Source organism: Dermochelys coriacea, chromosome 3 (assembly GCF_009764565.3).
Source record: "Dermochelys coriacea isolate rDerCor1 chromosome 3, rDerCor1.pri.v4, whole genome shotgun sequence".
NCBI classification, from domain to species: domain Eukaryota; kingdom Metazoa; phylum Chordata; order Testudines; family Dermochelyidae; genus Dermochelys; species Dermochelys coriacea.
In genome coordinates, this window is record NC_050070.1 from 12,311,668 (window position 1) to 12,328,312 (window position 16,645).

The 16,645-nt window shown below is 42.9% G+C and overlaps 1 long non-coding RNA gene across 1 annotated transcript; it reads left to right on the forward strand.

Annotated features, from left to right (window-relative positions):
- Positions 1 to 771: 771 nt before the first annotated feature.
- LOC122459613 lies at positions 772 to 16,383 on the forward strand. Its single transcript, XR_006280418.1, has 3 exons — positions 772 to 781; positions 2,472 to 2,475; positions 16,067 to 16,383. It is a non-coding gene; the product is annotated as an uncharacterized LOC122459613 (long non-coding RNA).
- Positions 16,384 to 16,645: the final 262 nt, after the last annotated feature.

The window sequence follows — 16,645 nt, forward strand, 5'->3', positions numbered from 1 at the left end:
AATTAAAACCTGAGCTACGAACACCTTCTAGCAGCTGTTGTGAGAGCCATAACCATCTTTCCTATTAATCTTCGGGGATTTGAAGTATGTGATGCTCAGCATCAGGGTCAGCGACATGCCACTACATTTGAATCCCACCATTTGATGAAGCATCAACATTCTTTTTCTAAATTCTTTCATGTGACTGACAGCTACATCCATTTCTTCCCCAGGCCACTCTTTAAATTCCTTTGTACTTGTAGAAGCAAGTTTGCTAGCTCAAGAATTTTGTCTTAACTCTGCCTCTAAGACTTGTCAACAGCAAATTAGAACACGAAATTCTAATTTATGTTTCAAAGGCTCCTATGGTAGTAAGAGGAACTATTTTTATTTACATTTTTTTAAAGTGTCAAATCAAAGACCCCTATAATTATCTGATTTCAGTAGGTGTCAGATTATGTTGACTTTGGGGTGGGAGAGGGTTAAGCCTGGTTAAATCAAGTGAAATACACAAAGGACTCTTATCCATGGGAAATGTTACTCACAAAATTAACCATCTTAGTAAGGAAATAGAAATATCTATGACAAAACCCAACAAGGGCTATAGACATCCTAGCACAGGAATCCTAGAACAAAGAGACGGAAAAAGCCTTTTGGGGTAGGACATCCTGTTCACCCACTCCAGTCAATGCAGGATTCTGTCCGGTCACTGTACCTTCAAGAGTTTTTGACCAGTCTATGTTTACAGGATCCAAGTGGTGGAGCTTGTCATGCCATGCTCCTCATCCAAATGTTAAAAGCTGTTTTCAGTAACAGCACTGGTTTTGTTTTCTGCAGAATAGTGTAAATATTGAGGCTGCTCAGTAATGGAGAACACCAACCTCCTCAGGTGCCAGTAGCATGCTAAGTGTATTGTGGCACAAAGGCAAGCTTAGCAGGTGTTTCAGCACCTAAGCTTTGTAGGCATTGGTTAGCCCTGGTGGTTCCCAATAACCATTCAGAAAAATGACTAAGAGGAAAAGGTATTTTACTACAGCTGGCAGGAAAAGGATAGGTTGTTAATACAGTAGAGGCAGAGGCTCAAACAGTTACAGTTCAATAGCAGTTCTTGTTTGGGTCCCTGGGGCAGTCCAGTAGAGACTCAGGGCTCTTCAAGCCTAGTGTGTGGTGTGGCCTCTCCAGTCAAGTCTCTATTCAAGCAAACAGGTTTCCAGGCCAGGCTCATTTAGTGTCTTTTATTGGGGCTCCTCTACATTGGCTTCCTGCCCAGCTGCTGCTGATCCCTCATAAGTTCCACACAGGTTTGCATCCGGCTGTAATATCTCACAATCACAGCCTATTCCACACATGGCTTTGCCTACAGTTTCTGGGGAATCCTTTCTGCATCCATCTTCTCTGCAGCTCCTGGTGTGTCACATCCTACTGCTTCATAAAATAGAGCCCAGCCACTTCCTAGTTCAGAGCCTCTCTCCTTATCATGCCAGGATGAAGGGGATTCACAGTATTACTAAGGGGAGTTGAAGTCCCCTGCTTAGCAGGTCCTTCACACAGCCAGTACACCCTACACTTCATCACCACTCACAAACTCATATTGTGGGGCCCAGTCTACTCTCAGCTACACTAGGAGTAACTCCACTGTTTTCACTGATCTGTGCCTCAGTTCTGATGATCCTTCACAGTCAAACTGGAAGGGCATATCAAGTGGGGTCCCTCAGGGATCAGTCCTGGGTCTGGTTCTGTTCAGTATCTTCATCAATTATTTAAGAGAATGGCATAGAGAGTACACTTATAAAGTTTGCAGATGATACCAAACTGGGAGTGGTTGCAAGTGCTTTGGAGGATAGGATTAAAATTCAAAATGATCTGGACAAACTGGAGAAATGGTCTGAAGTAAATAGGTTGAGATTCAATAAGGACAAATGCAAACCACTCCACTTAGGAAGGAAAAATCAGTTGCATGCATACAGAATGGGAAATGACTGCCTAGAAAGGAGTACTGCAGAAAGAGATCTGAGAGTCATAATGGATCACAAGCTAAATATGAGTCAACAGTATAACACTATTACAACAAAAAGCAAACATTCTGGGCTGTATTAGAAGAAGTGTTGGAAACAAGACACAAGAAGTAATTCTTCTGCTCTACTCCGTCCTGATTAGGCCTCAGCTGGAGTATTGTGTCCAGTTCTGGGTGCCACATTTCAGGAAAGATGTGGACAAATTGGAGAAAATCCAGAGAAGGCAATAAAAATGATTAAAGGTCTAGAAAACATGCCCTATGAGGGAAGATTGAAAAATTGTGGTTTGTTTAGTCTGGAGAAGAGAAGACTGAGAGGGGACTTGATAACAGTTTTCAATTACATAAAACGCAGTTACAAGGAGGAGTGAGAAAAATTGTTCTCTTTAACCTCTGAGGATAGGACAAGAAGCAAAGGGCTTAAATTGCAGCAATGGTGATTTAGGTTGGACATTAGGAAAAACTTCCCAACTGTCAGACTGGTTAAGCACTGGAATAAATTGCCTAGGGAGATGGTGGAATCTCCATCATTGGAGATGTTTAAGAGCAGGTTAGACAAACACCTGTTAGGGATGGTCTAGATAATACTTACTCCTGCCTGAGTGCAGGGGACTGCACTAGCTGACATCTCGAGGTCTTTTCCAGTCCTATGATTCTATGAACTATTGGCACTTGCTGGTGGCCTGCAGAGAGCTGTCTGCAAACATAGTGCTGGCTCCACCTCATTGTATCCATCTGCTAAACTGTATTAAGAATCAGCTAAATATTTTCCTCATGTCACAGAAAAAGTTGCAACTGTTGCCATAGGAATGTTGTGCAGTCAGGAAGGAAAGGTGTTCCATGTGGTCATGAAAGGGACTGTAGGTGTACCATGTGATTGCATGAGGGAGGGGAGTTTGCCTATATGGTCACCACTGAGAGAGAAGATGTCTATATGAATGACAATGGGATGTGGAGGTATTCAAGAGACAATCTCCCTATTAAGAGTCCTCTCTATGAACAAAATTAGAGAACCCTGTATCTAAGAGATCCCTGCCAGCTGCTTTGCCCTGTCCCCTCCCAATCCCAGAACCCCAGGGGAGGGGACTTCCTGGGGCTAGGTGGGAGCATGCTGTGGAAGTAGCTTGTCAGGAATAAGGTCCTGCAGCTGCATCTGCTCAGCCTCCTGGCAGGCTAGTGAGCATAGCTGGTATGCATCATCTAGGCCACCTGATAGAAAGCCCTGCCATCATCTGAGGAAGTGAGCAGGTTTGCTTTTAAGCCCAGCAGTAGCAACAATTCAGCTGCTGCTCAAAGCATTTGTCTGTGGCTGTGATAACTCCTGCCTTGCCCTACCCTGTGTAACCTGGTCCTGATTCTTGGCTCTGGTGCCTGGCCTCTGACTAAGGACCCCTGCTTTAGACACTAGGCCTGACCACCTAAGTCCTGGTCCCTAACAGAGCTCTTTTCTATGGGATGGTCACTGACTCCCAAAGAGATACTCTGAATTGGAAGGAGACTAGAATTTGGCCCATAATTTTCAGGCAAAAATTACCATTCTGTAGGCCCAGTGCTACCCTCTGCTGCTTCGAGTGGAAGGGAATCTGGGTCTCTGGCTCAGTGGGGTGGCATGGAAGTAAGAGGGCCTGTGGCAGGGTCCTCCCTTTCCCCTTAGTTCCATGGATGCTCTTTTAGTCAGTTTCTTCCTCAGAAGGTTTGGAGAGGGCTGGAAGGTATCCACCAGGGAAAACTGAAACAAGGTACTATGGCCAGGGTCTACAGTGACTTGCCCAGCTTCCCTCCCCCTGCTGTGAAATGCGGTCTCCCTGGGTAGCTTTCAGTGGCAGCTCTGGCAATGAGAAGTGTACTGTCCAAGGAGCACATGGAGGGAGTGAGAAGGGGACAACGGCATAGATAGACATTTTCCACCTGGATTGCCTGTTACCTCCTGCAGTTTTCATAAGACCCACACATACAGGGGAATGGAACAACTAATCTCTTCTGCAGGAAGGAGTGGGGAACAGACCTGCTCACCTGCATGAAAAATCCAAAGGAAATTGTGAATTGAAACTTATTCCCTTTCCAACAGTAGCTTGTGTAAGGGAGAATGGGGCCCAAAGCCTTTTCCTTCTGGGCAAGGTATAGACAGTTCTACTCTGGACATCACTGAAAACATGCAAAGGGAGGGAAAAAATAGAGCTGTAAAGCAGTGTTTCTGTGGCACAGCTGACAGAGCATAATGCAAGTAGGGCTTCCATACCTTTGGGTTATGAAATGAGATAGACAGGGCCTGATTTATGAGTGTTAAATAGAAAGAAAAGTGCTGGTATAGCAGGAATGGAAAATTCCCACCAGTTGAGTCTTGCAGGCTTTTGTGAGCACAGAACCAGTTTACAAAATCAGGGCTAGAGAAGGAAGATCACAGGTATATTTAATATCCAGAGGCCCATCCTCCCTTCAACTTCCATGAAGTGTTTTTCACAGGGGCTGAAATTCTAGGTTTCTGGGGATCCATTCCCTGCCACTGATTCACTCTTTGACCTGAGGCAAGTCAAAAGCTCTCTGTGTTTATCCAAAGCATCGAGCAGTTATTGACAAGCTTTGCTTAATTTGGACACACTCACATGCTACAAGCTCAAAAGCTCGACCTGCACTCAAACATCATAGGTTGCATATAGAAGAGGAAGGCTGATTTTGTGGCTATGGTGCTAGCTTTGGACTAAAGAGATCTTGCTTTAACTGGAGTCTTCCTGCATGCCTGGGGAATCTCTCTCTCTGTGTCTTAGGTCCCCATTTCTAAAATGGAGATAAATGCTTCTATTTTGTCTATTTCAGCTTTAAGAGCTGTGGAGCAGGGACTGGTTCATACTTTCTACAGTTCCTGGCATAATAGGACCACTAGTACTACTGTAATACAATCCTGATAGTTCTAGTGAGACACTACAAAAAGGAAAAGGAGCACGCAGTGGGGTGGGGGGGGAGGAGGGATGGAGAGAAACTAATCCAATGGTGGGGGATCAGAGGGGGAAAGGGAAAAATGTAGGAGAAGAGTAAAACTGTAGGGGTGGGGAAGGGGAGAAAGTAAGAGCCTTATGGAAAAAACCACAAACACCTTTTGGATATAGAGTACCCATTTATTTACTTGGGGCAGAGCCTGTGCTGAGGGTGGTGTGCAATCTTATTGCCCTGGTGAAGCTCCAGGAAGCAGAATGCCTCTTAAAGCAGAATCCAGTGACAGTGCATCTGCTGCTACATTCTGTCAGAGGTGCAGAATAAGCCACCACCACCCTAAGCACCCCAACCAGATATGTTAGCTGGGTTTCTATCGGACAGGTCATGGCCTCACTTTCTCCCTCCCCACTCCCCCGTGGAGTGACTTGCAGCCCAGAGGGTGCATGAAGGAAGCAGGACAGTGACTCTGGTTGTGTGCTCCTGCTGCATGGAGCACGCTGTCTTTATGCACAGTTGCAATAAAAGGGCACAAGCTAGTCCTAGGACACAACAACGGGACTTCAAAGGTATTTAGGCATCTAAGTCCCATTGAAATCAATGAGAACTAGATGCTGAAATACCTTTGAGGATCTGGGCCTGGGTGTCTTATGTCTTTCAAAAGGGTCCTTTGCAGAAGAGCAACTATGATTTCCACTGAGGTTAATTAGGTTCACACATTCCTAACTGATGGGGTATTGAATAGATCTCACAGCATGGTAAGGATGATATTAGCTTCCCACTGGGTTGCCTTCAATGATCCCGTACTCCAGCTCTGTGACTTTGTTCCTTAAAGGCTACAGAAAATCCTGGTTTCCTGCAACATTTTTTTCTGCATTTAGAAACAATCTGCATCTGAGCAGTATCAGTGTAGATGAAGAGGCATTTAAAAAATATTTGCCCTGTGAAGTTTAAGAGCTTGATAAGGGGCACAGTGAAGCCAACACTAAAGCTCCTGCTGTTTCTAATGGGAACAGAGCTGACTCCAACAGAAGACCTGTCTCCCTTTAAGATGTAACGTATGCAAATGAATGACCATTTGCTGCTTTGGGCCCTAACGTGTGACATTCACTACTTTTCCATATACTTTTCATTATAAAAAAAATAATTTTTTCCATTTTGTTATTAATATTTGTTTAACAGTAGACCCAGAGGCCCCAGCTGAGATCACGACTCCATTGTATTAGGCACTGAATATATACGTTAAGAAACAGCCTTTGCCCCAAAGAGTTTACAACCTAAGTAGAGCAGACAAATGGTGAGAGGGGAACAGCAGAACAGAAGGGCGAACTGACTTGCCCAAGGACAATGCAGAGATATGAGAACCCAGGTCTCCCAAATACCTCTCCACTGTCCTATTCCCTGGACCACACTGCCTAAATCCCTGCTGAATCAGCATCTCCAAACTAATCTTGGCTCTTATACATTTGGGATTGCACCAGTGAACACCAAGCCTCTCTGGTGGACCAGATTTTGTACAGCCATGCCCCAAACCCTCTAGTATTTTCTCCTAGCCAGGCCTTGTAGCCTGGATTTCTGGTCTGACATCTTGACATTAAGTTGTGCTTCTGATGTTTGTCTTCTAGTGTTTTGACAGTGCAACATCATGATGGGAAAATCACAAAGTGATAGATTTGATTCCATTCAGTGATGAAGTAGCCCTCAAGATGTGCAAAGTTGAAGAGGACTTCCCTAAAGCCATCCTATCTGAGCCAGGATAAGGAGTTTCAGACTCCTAGCATAGGTCAATTTGTTGAAAACGACAGGCTATTGAAGTCTATGAGGCTCTTTCCAATGACTTAAATGAGTGATGGACCAACCCAAGAGGCAATATTTGGATGCAGATCTTGTATAGATTTAGTGTTCAGTTTTGAGGGCAAATCAGGGTTCGGGGATTCTGGTTTGGATTTGACAACACTGACATGATATTTCTGCTGCTTTAGGGCTGAAGTCTCATGAAATCAGCCAATCTCAGAAGCTTTCCATACGCTTGGGCTGAACTCTTGCCAGAATGGCATTTGTAGCAATATTTCAGGCACTTGCCAATCAGAACTGGAAAGTCAGGTCACTTTCATGATTGGCTCTGACTATAGGTGCATCTCTACTTTAAATCTTAGGGATATAACTTCAGATGTTGTTGCAGTGCTCTTATTCCACTACTTCCCATGATTCTTACACTAACACTCTGCATGTTTTCCTTTTTTCTCCTTTTATAACAGATTTGTTTTTTTAAGAGATTTTCTGCTGTATACAGGGGCCTCTGGACTATCGTGATTTAAAATCTGGAGAAGGGCTTTGTCTTTCCTAGGTAGGCTGAAGAAAGAGTTAAAAATCCTTCTTGCTCTGCCTGCCACCTGGGGAATATTGCAGCAGTAGCACAAGTGAGCAGCAAGAGAGCAGCCTTTGATCTTGCCATGTTGTGTCAAGGCTTGTGTGAGACAGTGAGAAAGGGAGTCTGTTGCCAGTCCATAATATCACTGTAAGACAGGGAACCTTAAGGGAATAAATGCTCCAAGCCTTGATTGGTTAGGAGAGCCTTATTAACCCTTTACATCAGGGATTGGCAAGCTTTGGCACACGGCTCATCATGGAGATCCGCTGGCAGGCCAGGACAGTTTGTTTACCTGCAGTGTCCTCAGGTTTGGCCGATCACAGCTCCCACTGACTGCAGTTCACTGTTCCAGGCCAATGGCAGCTGTGAGAAGCGGCATAGGCCAAGGGATGTACTGGCTGCCGCTTCCTGCAGCCCCCATCAGTCTGGAACAGCGAACCGCAACCAGTGGGAGATGTGATCGGACAACCCTGCGGACGCTGCAGGTAAACAACCCATCCTGGGCCGCCAACAGATTTTCCCGATGGGCCACATGCCAAAGGTAGCCAATCCCTGCTTTAAGTTATTTTTATTACAGTAGCAATTGGAGGCTAGCACTGTACAGTCATAGTTAGAGACAGTCCCTGCCTCAAAGAGCTTACAAGTATAAGCAGACAAAGGTTGACACACAGCAGATCAATACCAGAGCTGGGACCAAGCCCCCTCCTGAGTTCTAGTGCAGTTACTTAGCCACTAGGCAGCATCAATCTGAAAGTAACATTTATTATATAATTAGATGTGGATCAAGCAATATGTGGGTGTGGTCAGTGGAAAAGGAGGTTTGTAACAGATGATTCAGCTGCCCTACAAATAGGCCTGGCAGATTTTTTTTTTTATAATTTCAATGGATAAAATCAATGATTATTTTAATCATTTTTGTATTTTTATCCATTTTCAGTTGTAGGAAATTGAGGGGGAGAGGGTCAGACAGTAATTATTGAATGACAGCAGACGTTGAGATTCAAAAAGTTAAGTTTATAACCATTAAAACCCGAATTGTCAACATCACAATATACATCAAGATATACCAAATAAATAGCCTTAAAACAAACCCTCGTAAATCCTCAGGCAGCATTTTCCTTACTTTGCCTATCAGTAAATTTCTCTTATCAATGGAAATATTATTTCCTATCGGTGTGTGTGTGTTTGGTGAAATGAACATTTACTGACATTTATTGATAAAAATCGAATCCTTCCCAGCCTCAGTATAAAGTTTTAGCTGACATATTGCCTAGTGGATGGCGCATTGGACTGGGGACTCAGGACATGAGACCTGTGTTCTATTCCCAGCTCTATTTCTGGATTGATGGGTGACCTGGGGAAGACACTTCAACTCCCTGTGCCTCAGTTTCCCGATCTGCAAAATGGGGATAATGATGCCTGCCTCCTTATGGATAGGAAAGCTCTATGGATGAAAAATGCTACACAAGATTAGATATTACTACTACAGAGTGCTGAGGTTGCACTGACCTTACACTGGATGCCGCTATGGCTGAACCCTTCAGAGTGTCAGTATTAAAGCACCTTTTACCTAGATCAGTGGCTTTCAACCTTTTTTCATTTGCAGACCCCTAAAAATTTCAAATGGAGGTGAAGACCCCTTTGGAAATCTTAGACATAGGCTACGGCTCCCCAGGGGTCTGCGGACCATAGGTTGAAAACCACTGACCTAGATCATGCCCAGAGAATTCTATGCCCTGTATGCTGGGCTCAGTAAGTATTTCAGACCAGCTATGTCCACACTGACACAAATGAAGAGTGCTACCAGTCTTGGTTTCACAGGACTGACAGCTGAATGCTTTAACATGAGGAATTTTTTATTTGGTTTGGTTTGTTTCCATTGCCATTTACCAAGCTGACACACACAACACACCTGACATTATCATGACTTTTTACACGTCCACTGGCTTGCTGCTGTGCTCCTCAGGACAAATGTCTTCCACTACTTGGATTGCTCTTGCAGCAGCATGGTGTGGACTGTAAATGCCATTAGATCCAGTGTGAGATCCCTAAGGGGCCTCTTATTTTAGTTCATGTCCATTTGCCACCTCTCTGTTGGGGCTTTCTGGTTGCTCATCATTCACTTTCTATTGTGCTTGACAGATCAGACAAATTCCTTTCAATGCCTCCTTTCCAGGTTAGGTATTATGGTGCCAGGAGTCCCAGCTCGGTAACCTGGATGCTTAGCATTGGCACTTATGGTTGCGGAGCTGAGCTGTCTGTGCTCAGCCATTCACCATTCCTTTATCAGGTCTCTGCTCACCTCCCAGTCCTTGCTGCATGCTAACCTGCTTGCACATGTATCAGTGGGGTGATGAGGTGTATGGCATACACTTCCTTAGCAGTGCATTTTTGTGCTTGTCTTTTAGCCTGCATGCTTGTTTTGTGGTTGGGGGATAATCCCCTTTTAAACAATGGGAAAGGAAATGGAATTGTTATCCCGTTAGTGAAAGGAGACACAAAGACCAAGGGGTGAACTAGATGAGAAACTACCCTCTCTCCTCCATGCAAAATTCCTTATATGGTATGACTCCTGGCCTCACCTGGTGCATCACTCCACAGTAGAGGCCACGTGGAAGTTGATGGCAGTTTGCATTCACTTCAGTAAGATCAAGGTTTCACCCTAAAGCTTGTTAACAGTAACTGATAGCCTGTGTACTTCTCATTAATGGTTTATAGTGAGGATTACGCTAACCCGGGGTTCTCAAACTGGGGGTCAGGACCCCTCAGGGGGTCGCGAGGTTATTACAGGGGAGTCGCAAGCTGTCAGCCTCCACCACTGCGCTAACTAACTGTTGGTAAGACTGAACGAAAGACAAGGTGGCAGAATGAGTCATAGTCAAGCTTGTTTCTGGGGTTGGTTTCCAAGGTTGGTAGTTTTAATTTTAGATGGACATAGGAACTGCCAGATTGGATCAGACCAGTGATCCGTCTAGTGCAGTATCCTGTCATTGACAGTGTTCAGAACAACAGGCTCCTGCGGATGGAGTAAGAACCCTCCTGTAACAATATGTGGAATAGTCTGTCCACCCCCCCCCAATCAGTCTGATCTTGGTCTTTACTAGTTAAGAGTTTAGTTTAAGCCTTGGAGTGCAGAGTTTAGTATCCCTTTGGACATTTTTATTTTATTTATTATTAGGAGATGAACTGGTAGCTTCTTAGTTGGTAGGGAATATGATAAGGTTGAAGTGATCTAGACATGGATCACGAATGAGAGACTGCTTTAACCTCCATGTACAATGGTGCACCTACATCAATATGGATTGTCCCATCTGAGAATTCTACTGGGAGTCCAGAGACACTACTTAAGAATAGGGTACTCAGATAAAGCCATGTAGTACCTACATGTGGACATCCATGAAATGAGTGCTGTCGGAGTGGCCTGTAAGGGAGATGTAGGCCCATTGTGGTCCAGTTAAGGAAGTGATCTCTAGTTTGAGATTCCCAGATCATTCCCACTTCCCTTGCTGCTCCTGTAATGGGAGCTGTGCCTAGATCATAGGTCAATGGGGTCAGTGGCTTTTTGCAACTCCTGGACATTTATAACCAACAGGTGTGATGTCAGATCCATGCATGCAACTAGTAGGTTTCATAATTCATGGGAATGATGGGTCTTTACCTGAGCTGCAGTCCATTAATTGGATAGCTAATAAAGCTGCATAGCATGTTGTGCTTTCTGCTAAAAGATAATTACATCCACAAATAATCGCTGTATTTTAAATTACAGAAAAGGAAAAAGTTACACCTTAGAAAAATATTCAGCTTGGCTCGTGGAAGAGGTTATATGAAATGCTAGGTAGGTTGGGAAGTTCTCCTTAACTTCACTAAAATGTCTGCAATTAGCATAGCAAGAAATGACTTTCCAGCTTGTGATTCATATTATGGGTATGGGAGTCATAAAATACAGAGCCTTCGTGCCCTGTTCTCTTATTAAAGAAGTGGTAAAAGATGTAATTTACATAATGAACCTCATAGAGCTGAAGTAATGAAATAAACATTGAGTTTGGCTTAAGATCAGTTAATTGGTCTTGTTTAGATGAGCTTGGGTTTAGTCCAAACAAGCTAAACTCATTTTCCTAATTCAGTACTGTGGTAATATTATTGACCAGCTTCTAAATTAATAAAACAGCATGTCCTGCTTATTATGTAACTAATTTTCTGCTATTAAATAATGCCATTTTTCAGCCTCATCATTCACGGGTTTTGCAGCAAAAAAACTTAATTATACATGTAGCTGATAGCTAAGAACAGAGGACATCTTGCACTTGTTTGCATCACACAACTCTCGTCTACAAAGTCTCTTCCCCATAAGGGCTGGGATTTTCTGCAGAAGCATTTCCAGAAGCACCAAAATGTTTAGGCTGATATTGTCAAAGAGCCTTAAGCGTGTAAGGCTGGGATTTTCAAAGAAGTCTCTCTGAACCTTATGTGGAGCTCTTAGGGCAGGAAACTTGCATTTGGAGGCTCATGAGAAGCTCTACCACAAGATTTCAGGCTCATCCTGCTTTTCATAAGGTCATAAATATAATGAGAAGAGCCTTTCCCATATTTGTGAAGGCAAGTAATTCCCATGCCTAACTGTCTAAATCCAGATGGGCTCTGACACAACAAATAATGATAGCAAGAAATGTGGAAAATGTTAACCAGACTTTTTAAAATCTCTAAAAAAGGTTCATGTTCTCTGAGTTCTGAGTACAGGTTCGAGATCTTATTTGCCCTTCCCTAATATTCTGTGCTCAATATTCATACATGCCTAACATAAGGAAGACCCAGTACTCAGATTTAAAACTAGACCAGACTAAGCATCGGATAATTTAGTGTAGGGAGCAATCCTGTAGTAGCAGAGTGATTGACTAGAAGAGATCTATTATGTCATCTATATCCAAACTCCATGGTGCAGTCATGACCATTCCCTCCCCACCCCACAGGTATAGCATGTCATGAACACACCAGCAGCAATATATGTTTATATTAGGCAGGATGGGCGCACAAGAGTGGATGTGGAGAGCTTGAGCAAAGGTTCTGCTCTGGATGTATACCATGGACATCCCGGCAAAAAGCAAGGGAACTGGGGCAGAGCAATAGAAGGCTAGAAGAAGAGCCGGTCCATGACTACATGATGGAAATGGTTACAGCTAATAGTGCTAATGTTTGTTTGTTTTACTAACACAGTAATAAACTGGCAAAGTAGCCTATCCCTTAGATTTTGACTTGTGCCTTAGCTTATAGGAAGAAAATGTGGTAGGGAACAGAAGATCTATGAGTTAAAGCAGAGTACGGAGATTAGCATCTGTTCTATTCTAATTTTTATACTGTGCCCATCATGGTAGTCTCTGTCTCTACTGGAACTGCAAAGCTTTAAATGGAGGATATCTGATTATTTGGCCAGTTCTGCAGCCCCTCTTTCCAGCTAACCCTTGGGTTCTCATCCCTCACATTTTCATACAAGTCTATACCAACCCCCAAACTGTGTTTAGCATGGTGTCAGTCCTCACAGCTATTCACAGCCATGTTCAGCCAGTCATATTCTGTAGTGTCGACCAGACGTTAGTATGAAGGTTTTTCAAATGTTATTTCCTCACTGGAATGCAAATGCTACAAAGCAAGGAAGTCATATATTAAGGTAACATTCATTCCCAACACAATAACACTCTCCAAGCACTAGTGCATTGCCAGGATGGCATTCAGTCATACCAACACATTAATACCTACTTGAATATATTCAGCTTCATCTCAGTACATCTCAGCTTCATTACACGCATCAAAGAACTGAAAATCACAATATGAACTCTGACATGCAATACATCATTGCATTACATACAATCAATATACGTAGGAAAGAGGGAGCATGTGTACTCTTCAATAATACATGTATATGGCTTCTGTTTGGTCTTTTGTATTGTATAGCTGATCTTGTTTTTGAAATGCAGAATTTAAATGTATCAGAACTTTGTTATACACTTTTTGTAAGAGATTTTATAGCCAACTTTCTATATTTTTCCACTGTATGGTAGGTAGAGATAGAGAATGTATGAAAGGTGTGTAATGTGGCTTGGACAAAGATTTTATCAGTGAGTATTTTGATTAGGTATATTTCTCATGAGTAGAGCTGGTTGAAAAATTTTCAACCAAACAATTTTCCATTGGAAAATGCAGTTTCATTGAAAGGTAAACATTTCAAAGGAGCATGCCAATTTTGACAAAAAGTTTTCTGGGAAAAAGTAAAAAAACCAGTCATGTTTTCTTTTAATGATGTTGACAATGTTTTATTTCAAAAAGGTAACACCACTTAGTTTTGACTACATCAGTCTGATTACTCATATTATAGAAAAGTGTTACTTGTAATATAAATTATTAAATATCATGTATATTACATACTGTAGTTTACATTTTATATATGATGTTTCAGTATTAAAACAAGTGACTGTATGTTATCAAAATCAAACATGGATAGCTCCTAATTCAGAATTTTCATTCCATGAGAAATTTTGCCTTTTTGTGATGGTTTGGTATTAAAATAAAGGTTGACACTTTCGAATGTCCTGCAGAATGGAAATTCCAGTTTCTGACTAGCTCTACTAAGAAGAGAACACTCTGAGGAGTATTGATGCCATACACAGGTATTCTGGGAGCTACAAAACCGGAGCAGGAAACAGGAGTTTTGCAAGGGAGTTCTCCAGCTGAAGGAGGAGCGAATGTGACCCTTGAGGTGAGTTTGTTGCCTGTTGCTTTGTTCTTTTGTGTGCTTGTGTAACCCAAGCACCTTCTGGGTGCGGTGTTCTGTCCCATCCAGTGGCACTGAGACCACTTCAAGAGAGAGATTAATGAATCTGCTCTACAGCCTTAGCTAAGGGTAATATGACATTTAGCTCATGCGGTAGAGGCTCATGCATTTAGTTCCAGAGGTCCCACGTTCCATCCTGCCCGCCGACAACTGGGGTCTGCCAGTGTTACACCTGTTTGCTCTAGTGTGATCTCTTTTGTGGGCTGAGCCAAGCAGCCTGCTAAACTAGGCTGAAAGCTTACTAATGAGGCTTTAGCCTGCTATCCTTTGATCCCTAATCCCTTTAGGATCCCTTCATGAGGCAGCAGGGCTAACTCAAGGAGAATAGGGGCATAAAAAGCCAGCTCCTAACTGACCAGAGGAACTAGTGAATGTGAGTTTTAAGAGGGAGTTTAGAGAGAGCCAACTACACCTAACAAACATACTCTAAACTTAGGCCAATAACCCTCTCCACCTGCCCCCCTTCCCCCAAAAAAACTCAAAGAGAAACAAACAAATAAAACCCTGGAAAGAGCAAAACGAATGCAGGCAGAAGCCCAGCGGCAAGGTGGGGGCTATCCAGTTTATTGCACTGAATGCAGCATGTATGATTGTTCTGTCTTGTGGGCAGGTGGTGTATGTGGGCATTTGGTGAAAGCAACTCATGGCCCCCCGAGACAGAGTACAAGCTCTTGAAACCAGACTGGCTGAACTGGAGAAGCTAATGGAGACAGAGAGGTACATAAACAGATTTCCAGGGACACAGTAGAGCGGTCCCACTCCTGGTCTGACAGTCTCTATTCTGTTGAGAAGTATGAATGTCTTGGGGAAGGAGAACTTCAAACTGGAGCAGAGGGAAACAATCCCATAGTAGGGACTGGCCTTCCAGATGATGATGTGGTATCTTCTCATACTAAAGATATGTCAGGAAAGGGAACCCCTGTTATTAGGAAGAGACAGGTAATAGTAGTGAGGGATACAATTATTACACAAGAACGGCCATACTGGGTCAGACCAAAGGTCCATCTATCACAGTATCCTGTCTTCTGACAGTGGCCAATGCCAGGTGACCCAGAGGGAATAAACAGAACAGGTAACCATCAAGTGATCCAACCCCTCTCACTCATTCCCAGCTTCTGACAAACAGAAGCTAGGGACACCAACCCTGCCCATCCTGGCTAATAGCCATTGATGGACCTATCCTCCATAAATTTATCTAGTTCTTTTCTGAACCCTGTTATACACTTGGCTTTAACAACATCCTCTGGCAAGGAGTTCAACAGGTTGACTGCACGTTGTGTGAAAAAATACTTACTTTTGTTTGTTTTAAACCTGCTGCCTATTAATTTCATTTGGTGACCCCTAGTTCTTGTGTTATGACAAGGAATAAACAACACTTCCTTATTTACTTTCTCCACACCAGTCACGATTTTATAGACCTCTATCATATCTCCCCCCTTAGTCATCTCTTTTCCAAGCTGAAAAGTCCTAGTCTCCCAAAATTCTGCCTCCTGCATGGTTATTCCACTGCAGGAAGGGCCTTCCAAACCCATGGAAGAAACAGGGACATGTTGAACCTAGTACAATTCTTGCTATGTATTATAAGCAAGATCCTCAGCTGCTGTAAATTAGCACATCTCCATTGTAGCCAACAGAGCAATTCCTGTTTTCATTAGCTGAGGATCTAGCCCTTTGTCAGCACTCTAGGATTGCAAAGCCTCTGATCTAGGCACAGCTCCCATTACAGGGAGTAAACTGCATCCTTTACACTTTTTAGCCACACTGGCAGTTTTTTGTCCTCTTAATATTTTTTTTAAATTGGGATATGCATTTAGTTTGAGCTTCTATTATGTTGTTTTTAGTTTCTATGCAGCTTGCAGGCATTTCACTCAGGTCACTGTTCTTTTAATTTCTGTTTATATTTTTTGTGTAATTCCCTTATTTGAAGTTTTTGACCAGTTTGTGACTATAGTGGTGGGTTTCTTTGGTATTTTGCTCCCTACAAGGATGTTAAATTTAATTACATTGTGGTCGATATTACTGAGTGGTTCACTATATTCATTTCTTGGACCAGATCCTGTGCTTCACTTAGCACTAAATCAAGAATTGCCTCTGTCCTTGTGGGTTCCAGGATTAGCTGCTCCAAGAAGCAGTCATTAATGGTGTCTAGAAACTTTATCTCTGCACCCGCAGTGAGGTGATATGTTCCCAGTCAATGTGGGGATAGTTGAAAACCCCCATTATGATTGGGTTTTCTGTTTTTGTAACCTTTCTAATCTCCCTGACTATTCCACAATGTAACCATCCGAGTCAGATGGTTGGTAGTATATTTCTACTGCTATACTCTTATTATTCAAGCATGGAATTTATATCCATAGATATTCTATGATATAGTTAAGATTTTTACTATATTGACTGTATGCTTTCTTTCACATATAGTGCCACACCCCTGGCAGAACAACCTACTTTGTCATTCCTTTATATTTTGTACCCTGGTACTGAGGTGTCCCATTGGTTATCATTATTCCACCAAGTTTGTGTGATGCCTATT